Raw genomic sequence first — 10557 nt, 5'->3', positions numbered from 1 at the left:
TCCTGAATACTGAGATTCAGCTGTCGACAGATCCGACAGTAGTTCACTCGTAGATCAAGCGAGCATTCACAGTAGGTTTCCGGCGGTTCACGAGGCTTGCTGCTGGGCTAACCTCGAGTGGATCCTTTGCTTACGTGTGGGCGACCTCCCGTCTCGAATCTTAGAACGGAGTAAAGTCCTGGCACTCGGACACACTGGCCGTCACGTGATTGTCTGAGATGAGTCTGAGAGTGTCCTGGAGGGGCACCTTCTGGGCCCTGTGCTGCCTCTTTTATCTGGAGGAACTAGGGTCGTTTATTGGTTGAAAGTTCGGCGGGCATTTGAGGCCCACGTGGGGTTACCCTGCCCTACCAGTAGCTGATTGGCTTATCAAGGTGGAGGATGAGTAACTATACTCTCTGACCTTAGGGTTGTAAACCTTGGGATGAGACTCTCCCTTAGAATCTCCCAGACAGAAAGGCGCCAGAGATGACCATTCATTGGGTGTGGCTGGAGAATCTCAGCCTTGGGAGTTGTTCCTTATCAGGAAACTCTATCACACAGAAAAACACCTTAAATCTGAGCCACATGGAATGGCCTCTCTGTGTCCAGCACCACTAAGATGAGGGAGAGAGGAACTGGCAAGGGAGCAGCAAACGTAATTCCTGTATTATTAATAAGCCTTGCTGCTACAGGAGGTTAATGGAAAGTCTGTGTCTGTGCTGTTCACAGGGTGAAGCTGGACAGACCGGGGTCACCAATGTCCAGTGGTGTGTCCATGAAGAGTGACCAGTCAATGGATCCACCAATACAGTTCACTGATGGAACCTTCATTCCTCAGCCCAGGTGGGATCACTGTTGTCCATTGTGTGCATCATGAGATGATCAATAAAAATACTGCTGAATATTTTTATTTATATACTATTTTTCCAAAGCCAAGGATGCTTGACGTATGTGCGTGATGCTGATTACCTGGTGTCTTTCAGGAAAAACACAGACTGAGATCCTTGGGTTAATTAGCTACTAACTACCAAGCTGACCAGGTGGACCCAATCATTCCTTTAATGATTGTAGTTTAGCTTGTAACTGTGGACACTACTTGCATCTTTTGGATTTTCTGATTTTCACATTCTGGATGTGATGAATTTCTGCCTGCTTTTACAAGGTTAATAATTTAAGTGGACCAGAGAAGGATTAATAGGTAATTGAATTTACAGGATAATGTGACTGTGTGAAGGACCAAAAGGGAGATGAGAAGATTTATCAGTTAGACCGACATCACCAGCTACAGTACACGATCAATATGTGACTTCATCTGAGCAGCTCTGACTCTCCAGTAGAAAAGTGACTCCAGGCTCTCTGAGCTGCTCCAGTCTGGAAACCAGCAGAAACACCCTGGAGTTCAGGCTCAGGTTCACACACTGGGACTGTGTGCTGCCCCCTGCAGGCTCTTTCCTTCAAGCCATGAAGAGGGAAAGGGGCTGTGAGCCTGGATGTGAAGTAGAACAGCCTCAAAACCAGCATATCCACTTCTAGACATTACATTGACATTAACAGGGACACTCTGAGCAAGCGTCTGAAAGAACACACTTGGTCTGTGCTGGACAGACAGGGGTCACCAATGCCCAGTGGTGTGTCCATGAAGAATGACCAGTCAATGGATCCACCAATACAGTTCGCCTTTATTCCTCACCCCAGGTGGGATCACAGTTGTCCATTGAGTGTATCTCTCAACTGGTCATGAGACACAATTGTTTGACCTGGATCACTTCTCCATTTCTTATTTCCTTTGCTCTGTGAAACATTTAAAAATAATGAAGAATTGACAGATAAAAAGTACTGAAAAAAGAAAATTATATTTTCTTACAACTAAGGGATGAAACAGTGAGTATGCAGTGTTGTTATGACCACACACAGCAGTGTTGTTACGGACACACACAGCTCTGGAGGAAGAGTGAGCTGTAATTGACCACAATAGTGAGGAGCAGTAGATTATAGAACCTTGATTCTCAAAACATTTCTCTTCCTTTGAAGTTATCTGCACACCATGTGTGACAGAGGAAGAGGGCTGCAGAACCATCTCCCAGCTATATGTCCATGACTTTTTTCCTCTTCCTGTCTTGAAGTCTGCAAGGATCCTTTTTTTCTCTTGTCCTGAATTCTTGTGCTTGTATTTTGTTTGTGTAAGGAGCTGTACAGAGAGATTCTGCGTGAATTTTGTGACTCTCGGTCTTTGAGTTCAAGGCACAATATGAATATTTTGGTCGTTCACAGGTCTGTTGGGCATGGAGATGTTTTCTGTGACTTCTGCCTTAAGAAGATGGTCAGGGCTGTGAAATACTGTTATGTCTGCCCAGCCTCCTACTGTGAAATACATGTCCGACAGCACTACACAGTCCCAGCTCTGCAGAAACACAGACTGGTGGACATCAGTGGAGACCAGGACCTCAAACTGTGCCAGAAGCACAGAAAAGCTCTGGAAATGTTCTGTAATACTGACCAAACTCTCATCTGCAGCCTGTGTTCAGTGCAGGAACACAGGGGACATGACACCGTCTTTATGTCAGACCAGGGACTGACACAGGTAAGAGGCTTCGGTCACTCATCTGCTATATAAAATCAGACCTGTGCTGAATATTGACACTATTTTCACCAGCTCATTTTACTGTTAAACTCTAAACACTGAGTGACTCTGTGTGTCCCTGTGCTCTCTTCCAAAAGACAGAGATAAAGAACTGTAGTGACTAGTGAGACAGAATTAATACACATTCATCACTGAGGGCAGTTGGGTGTCTGTGTGTTGTTTTATTTCACATGTACAGTGTAAAATATTAGTGACCACAACCCACTATCTCAGTGCGGATACACCAAGGAATGGTCTCTCATTCCTACTGTGGAGTTGTTGTCACTATGGATGCCATCATTGTGTTAGTATGAAAGCTTCATACCTCTTGATTCCTTTAAAATCTGCCAATTCTACCTATTTCTGAGTCTCACTCTTCTCTCTGTACTTTATGCTCAGGATGTGAGGAGAGATGTGATACGAGGATTCCAGGATACTGACCAAACAGGTTAGTGTGAAAGAGAGTGTGTTAGTGTGTGTCTATTTGTGGTATGCGGGTATGTGAGCGAAGGTGCATCTGTGTGTAGAAGAACAGACAGGTCAGTGTGTGCAAACGAGCGTTTTCTGACAACTGCCAGGTATCAGACATAGTAATTTAAAGTTTCATACACCAATTTTAAATATACTGTATAGTATATGCAGTTTATTTATTGATATACCACCTGTCACAATTGACCCACTGAGCAAATGGGAGGATGGACCCTGTATGGTACCTCAGGTGGTCAGGAGACTAGAAGATAGCTTCCAGAGTAAATGAGGACTAGGCAAGAGACATGGATCAATGGTAAGTTCCATGGGTCATATTGTGAAGAGTAATAAGAAGGCTTCCAATCCAGGAGAGGGCTAGGCATGGGACATGGTCAAAGGTGAGTTCCATGGTTTGTAACAAGAAAAGCAAGGTGAGGGTTTAGAAACTAAGGCAAGGTAGGAGCTCATGAGAACAACCAATACCAGGCAAAGAGTAAAGGGTTTTGGAGGGTTTAAGTATTGTGAGAGGAAGAAGGTGCACTGATAGATGGAGTGTCTCAGTTGGCTGTTTGGCAGGAGCGGTGTCATTTGGCAGAAGTGCTCAGGGCTGGAGTGTAATTAGCGCGAGTGGGCTTCCATGTGAGAATGTGGTGGGATGAGGGCATGACACTACCAAAACATTTACAAGAAACCAAAATTAGTAATTGAATATATTTGTGAAGAGATCTGCTGTTATATGAATCATTGATTGTTCTCCTCCCAACAATTATTATTAAAGAGTAAATAATTATTAAAGAGTAAATAATTTAAAGTAAGTTAAAATACACTAATAATATACTAATGTTTTATTATCTTACTTATAGGTTACATCCTTCTCATATGTCAGTATCATGGTTAAATCAAGTTCATTTCTCAAAGACAAGTAAATATGCACTTACCATCATGTACTACTATACCTGTATTTGATATAGTTAAACTCATTAGAATTATAATGTGATTATAGAAGTATTATACGCAAAGATCAAGGAACTGATCTGATGATGTGCTGATGACAGAGCTGAGCAGAGTTATCACTGTGGCTTCTTCAGCTGCTTGTTCTGTGCAAAGAACCTACAAGTAAGACACTACATCAAAAATTAATTAGTTGGATACTACCTTAGGAAGCAGAAAATCACTTGGCTAGGATGTCATCAGGTATTATAATGATATTAACCTGCAGAGTCCTCATTGTTTCATCATCCAAATTGGCTGGTTAGCGATGTCAGATCTATTGTCTTGGGTCTCGTTCTCTTTGTAAAGGCAAGAGAAAGATTATTAGAAATCTTTAATAACACTTACAATGTTACAATGAGGTAGAGAAAAAATAGTGAATAAAAAAAGTTTTAAAATCCTATAAGTAGAATTATAAAATTCAAAATCTAGCATACACTTAAAAACAAACTACTATATATATATATTAAAACATTATCTTTAATTGAATTTATAAATAATAATTACATATAGGCAGTTACTAAAATAGACAATTACAGTAAAAAACAGAACAGAATAATCAATGGCTAAAACAATCATAACCCCCAAATTGTAAAGATATGCGAGAAACAAACCCAAGTTGGTTTGTTTATAATAAGAGGCATCTCAATTCTTTGTTCTCTGGCACAATTTTGGTGAAAAGAATAATACTTCAGGCACACTAGAATGAACAAATATTTTTGAAAAATGAAAATAACTACAACATAAAACAGATTTCCTCAGATGGTAGTTGAATATTGGAGATCCTGCACACATTATCCCCTAACTTGATCTTGACTGGATCTTTGGTTACACATCTGAACCTGTATCATTGAATTTAACCATTTTAACCTTCATTCCATCCATAACTGTATGCCTTCTTTAACCTTTTTGTACTTTTCGGGTAGTTAGGAAGAGAATATGATCTCATCTTGGTAATTTCCGGCCACTCCATCTTCTTGTTTACTGGCAGGCGACAATGAAACGACAGAGGCTGCTTCATCTGTGACAGCCTTCTCCTGTTCCACATATCTCTAGGAGTCCCTTTCTCCCAGATAGCTGACTTCCAAATGTGGAGCTTTTAATCTTCCACTACTAGCTGTCTTAGCCAGAGACTGAGATTACCCTGAAATTCAACTTACTCAAATCTGAGCAGGTATTTCTCTCAGACAGCCCAGTTCTCTCTCATCCTCATTAGATCAGGGTGTCTGTAGCCTTTCTCAATCTTCTGTGGGGCTGCAGCTAGAACCGGCCCCCTTCCGGGGTTTGATCCTTCACTAGGTCTCATTGCGAGAGCCTGAGTCTCAGTGTTAAACCTGACACTGAGGATGTTAACAACTGTTATACAGTACCTGACAGAGAGATCTGACTCCCCTGAGCCGACAATCAAGAGTCAGAGTCTTTCTATGAGACTCTGTTTCTCTCTGCCACAGCAGACAGCAAGATTCTGACTTCCTTGAACAGTCAAGGATTATTCAGTCTCTGAAAACTTACATCAAGAAGTCTTGCTTCGCACAGGTGATTCTAATTCCCTAATAGCCTCATGAGGATTTAATACATATTCTCCCTATGGAAGCTGTGGAATATTGATTTAAATATGGAAGCTAACTAGTGTACCAAGAGAAAACCTACAGTATATGGACATTAAGAGATCACATAGACTCCACAGAGAATGCCCAGTCCAGAATCCAACCTACAATCCAATCCAAAAGCTGTGAGGCAGCAGCGCTGTCTGCTGCAACACGGTGTCACTGTGCAGGTACAATAAGACCTAGTCAAGTCAATAAAGCCTGTAAATGCAATCAGTAATGTAACAACAGGGTTAGCTAGAAAAGCAGAGCAAGAGTCACATAAGATACAAAGAAATAGAAGTGGACAGACAGTATTAACTGTGTTAAAAGCATATTGACATGTTCATAGGTTTACTAAAGGAGGGCAAGTTCATAAAGGAGGGCAAGTAGTGAATATCATAAAAAGCACAAGAGGAAGCATGATTTTACTAACAGCATAATTTTATTTTTAAAGAAAATTAAACAAACTTAATAAAATGAATAACAAAGGAAATTTACAATACAGTAATTAATATTTATTATATATATAATATAATTATATTGTTATTGATTTCTTTAGATATGCGATTCCATATTATATTCCTTATTAATCAAATTCTAAAAGTATGCTTGTTTACTCCGGTATCGAGCGTATTCGTAGAAAAGCTTAAAATGATCACTTTTATCACAGAGTACTGTATACTGTATAAACGTCCAGTTCAGTAACATGGTCAGAGGGAGCAAGGAGCACGTAAAAACGTTTCCGAAGTAACCACATGTAAGACTTTGATGCTTAAAATGTTTAGGGAGAAATGGAATACTAGTGTATGGGGCAGCCATATACAGTTTACATAATATGTTTATGTTCCTAAATTAATGTTGTTTATGACAGATGCATTATGCTCCTATTCTTTTTATACTCAGCAACTACAATTTCCCTTTAGCTGTAAAATTCCATTTAAATATTCAATACTAATAAGTGGATTAAAATGTGAACAGTAAAGAGATTAAATGATTAAATCTTTTCACTACCGACCAATGCACCACGAGTGCCCCTGTCGGTCATTTTGACCAGCCAATCACGTACCGCAGTACGGTGCGGTGGCTTGTGAGTAGTTGCGTGCGGTACGGGTTTGTACCGCGAACTTTGAATGGCTGCATCTGTATTTGCGGGGGTATGGAAGTTTGCCACCCCTGTGTCCATGATTTGTGGACTTTGAGACAGCTTATGACTCTCTACCCTGGGGTATCTTGTTGGAGGTGCTGTGAGAGTATGTGATGCTGGAGCTGCATCTGTGTGTCATCTGGTCCCTGTATTTACAGAGTGAGAGTTGTGTCTGCATTGTAGGTGTTAACACAGGCATGTTAAGGTGTGTGTTGGACACACCAGGGTTGCATCTTGTCTGCTCTCCTGTTTGTCATCTTTATGGACAGAATATCAGGGAGCAACTGAGGTTTGGAAAGTCTCTGTTTTGGGAACCTGAGGGTAGTGTCTCTATTGTTTGTGGATGATGTTGTCCTCTTTGCCTCATCTGATTGTGATCTGGAGAGGTTCACAGCTGAGTGAACCTCCAAATCTGAGGTCATGATTCTCTCTCAGAAATGAGTGGCTTGCTTAACTGGAAGAGTTAAAGTACCTCGGGATTTTGTTCACTAATGATTGACCCACAGATTGGTGCAGCAGCTGCAGTAATGCAGATAAAATACTGAACCATGGTGATGAAGCAGGAGCCGAGATTTCAGATCAAGCTTTCAGGTCTCTGGTCAATCTTCCCTGTCCTCACCTATGGTCACAAGGTCGGTAGTGACTTTGGGTAGTGACTGAAAGAATGTAGGTACAAGCGGCAGAAATGAAGTTTGTCCTTATGGTTGGTGGGCTTACTCTCCATGAGGAGCTCAGTGGGCTGGGAAGATCTGGTGTGGAGTTGCTGCTTCCTGGATTGAGAGGAGGCACTTCAGGTGTCGCAGGCATCTGGTGAGGATGCCTTCCTGGCATCTTCTGCTGGAGGTCTATCAAACACAGCCCACTGGGAAGGGAACCTGGGGCAGACCCAGGACACACAGGAGGGATTATACCTCCCACCTGGCCTAGAGGCGCCTATTGCATTCTCTAAAAACAGAGAGAGATATTGGATCCTGTGCAGAGAAAAGAGGATGAAAAAGTAAGGCCAGGAGCATAATCCAGAGAACATAGTAATGTAGAGAACTGAATTCCAATAAGTACATCAGGTAGGTGGTTGCGTCAGCATGCGTAGGCTGCAAAGGAACAAGTAATAGGTTTATTCCATGCTGAAAAGAGAAGAAAGAAAACACAACGTTTCGGCCATGGAGCCTTCTTCAGGTGTGAATGGCTCCATGGAAGGCTCCAAGGCTCCACACCTGAAAAAGGCTCCACGGCCGAAATATTGTGTATTCTTTCTTCTCTTTTCAGCATGCAATAAACCTATAACTTTTTCCCGAATTCCAACAAGCCAGGTATCCAAAAGAGCCAAGTGTAAAAGCCAAAGATTAAATCCTTAAACCGTAGTCAAAAGGCCAGGCAGATTTCAAGAAGCCAGGTATGGGAAATCTAAAAAGCCAAGAGTAACAAAACCAGAGATGAAATCCGTAAACAGTAGTCAAAAGGAAAAAGCTGCTCAAACAGGGCAGTTTATGTTCGGCCAGGGTGTCCTAAAATAGGGAAGTGCCATGGGGTGTGGTGATAGGACAGGTAAGCTGGTTGGTTAGGTGCTTCGGCGGAGTCTATGCCTTGTTAAAGGGACAGAGTGTGATACATGGGATGTAAGAGCGCCTGGGGATCCCTCCAGGGGACTGGAGGCTGTTATTGGCAAAAGAGAAGTCTGGTCCACCCTGCTCAGCCACTTACCACCGTGATCCTCACCAGGAGTAAGTAGCTGGAAAATGATGATGTTGATGAATTTTATTACTTCAAAACATGTAGTTCAAATTGATAATGAACCTTTGATTTTGTAGGTAAGACCACAATTGTTTTCCATATGTCTGTTCATCTGATTAGTGATATAATCATACCACTCAATCCAGTAAGTGTATAGAATTGAATTTCTGAAGTAGGTACTGTAACACATCCTGTTGCTCTATCCTCTACCGAAGATCACACTGGGGATTTCTTTAGTGAATCAGTAGCCTGGACTGTGCCTTATGATTCCTGAACGTGGACTGCACTGTGTTCTACTGAGAATAACATTTAGAAGTTCTGCAGTTAATGATCCTCAATGCCGCATTGATACTGTACCTACAGTATCTGAGTGAGATTGTACCCTGTTGTACTCTAAATGCAGTCATAAAGAGGGCATTTGGTCCATCTTGCATATTTTGTGGTTTTAGATGCTGAGTGAAATTAAAATTTCATTCAATTATTTTTTTTAAACATCTTGGGTATCAAGTGACTTGGAAACTTGATCCATATACACACCACTCCTTGTATGGAGCAATGTTTCTCATACTCAATACTAACATTGAATTTCTTTTCAATTTCATGAGCCCAGTGCTGGAGTACTACAGCTGCTAGTGCTGATTTCCCAGTCTGGGGCTCCAAAGCCATTTACAAAAACCTAGTAAACTGTCTGCCATGAGAGATTTATTAAATTATTAGGAAGCAAATTGCCTGACAGATATACTGTAAGTGTGAAAACACCATCAGTTCTGCTGCTCCAATATACATTTTATTCTGTACTCTGTCATGGTCTGGATTTGATGGTTCTTTATCCCTGTCACTGTTTTATAGATGAAGCCCTGACAAGAGTCCAAGACAAATTGAAGTCCAATCTGAAGAGGAGGTTTGAATGCATATTTGAAGGAGTTGCTGAACCAGGGAAGAAAACAGTCTTCAATGACATTTACACAGAACTTTATATAACCGAGAAAACTAGTGGAAGTGTCAATGTTCAACATGAAGTGTGGCAGATTGCAGCATCATCCAAGAAAAATGCCTCTCAAGAAACATCAATCAAGTGCAATGACATTTTTAAACCCTTAAGTAGCCAAAAAAAAAACATCCGAACTGTACTGACAAAGGGGATTGCTGGCATTGGAAAAACGGTCAGTGTGCAGAAGTTTATTCTAGACTGGGCAGAAGGAAAGGAAAACCAAGATGCTCACTTCGTTTTTTTTCTTCCCTTTCGAGAGCTAAATTTGATAAATGATGATGAATATAGTCTCATTGGACTTTTCCAGCACTTCTATCCTGAAATGAAAGAAATTGGTAATATTGACTTAGGTGATAAAAATGTTTTACTCATCTTTGATGGTCTAGAAGAAAGTCAGCTTCCCTTAGATTTTCAGAACAATAAGATCTGGCGTGACATAACACAGACAATGTCACTGGATGTGCTGCTGACAAACCTCATCAAAGGAGATCTATGTTCTTCTGTTCATGTCTGGATAACATCCCGGCCAGCAGGAGCTGGACTGATCCCTGCCGAGTGTGTTGATCGAGTGACCGAGGTACGAGGTTTTAACGATCAGCATAAAGAGGATTATATTAGGAAGAGATTAACTGATGAGAGCCTGGCAGGCTCTATTATCACACATATCAAGTCATCAAGGAGTCTCTACATCATGTGTCACATCCCACTCTTCTGCTGGGTTTCAGCAACTGTCCTGGAGCAAATAATTGGAAAACAAGGCTGTGAGGTCCTGAAAACTGAGACGGAAATGTACACACAATTCCTGATAATCCAGACTGTCAAGGGACAGAAATACCTCAAGAGAAGTGAGGGATGTATACCAACACTATTAGAGTCAGATAAAGACGTCATTATTAAGCTGGGGCACCTGGCTTTTCAACACCTGGAAAAAAACAGTTTTGTATTTTGTAAAGAAGACTTGAGAGATTGTGGCCTTGATGTCACCCAAGCTTCTTTGTACTCTGGTTTGTGTACTGAAATATTTAAAGAGGATTCAGGACTG

General features: G+C 41.3%; 1 pseudogene; it reads left to right on the top strand.

Moving 5' to 3' along the window:
* The first annotated feature begins 242 nt into the window (after nucleotides 1–242).
* On the top strand, nucleotides 243–10280 carry LOC148647117 (NACHT, LRR and PYD domains-containing protein 3-like; annotated as a pseudogene).
* Nucleotides 10281–10557: the final 277 nt, after the last annotated feature.

The sequence above is a fragment of the Lepisosteus platostomus genome, chromosome 16 (genome assembly GCF_059453375.1).
Source record: "Lepisosteus platostomus isolate fLepPlt1 chromosome 16, fLepPlt1.hap1, whole genome shotgun sequence".
Taxonomy (NCBI): Eukaryota; Metazoa; Chordata; class Actinopteri; order Semionotiformes; family Lepisosteidae; genus Lepisosteus; species Lepisosteus platostomus.
This window is presented reverse-complemented; position numbering and strand designations above follow the sequence as displayed.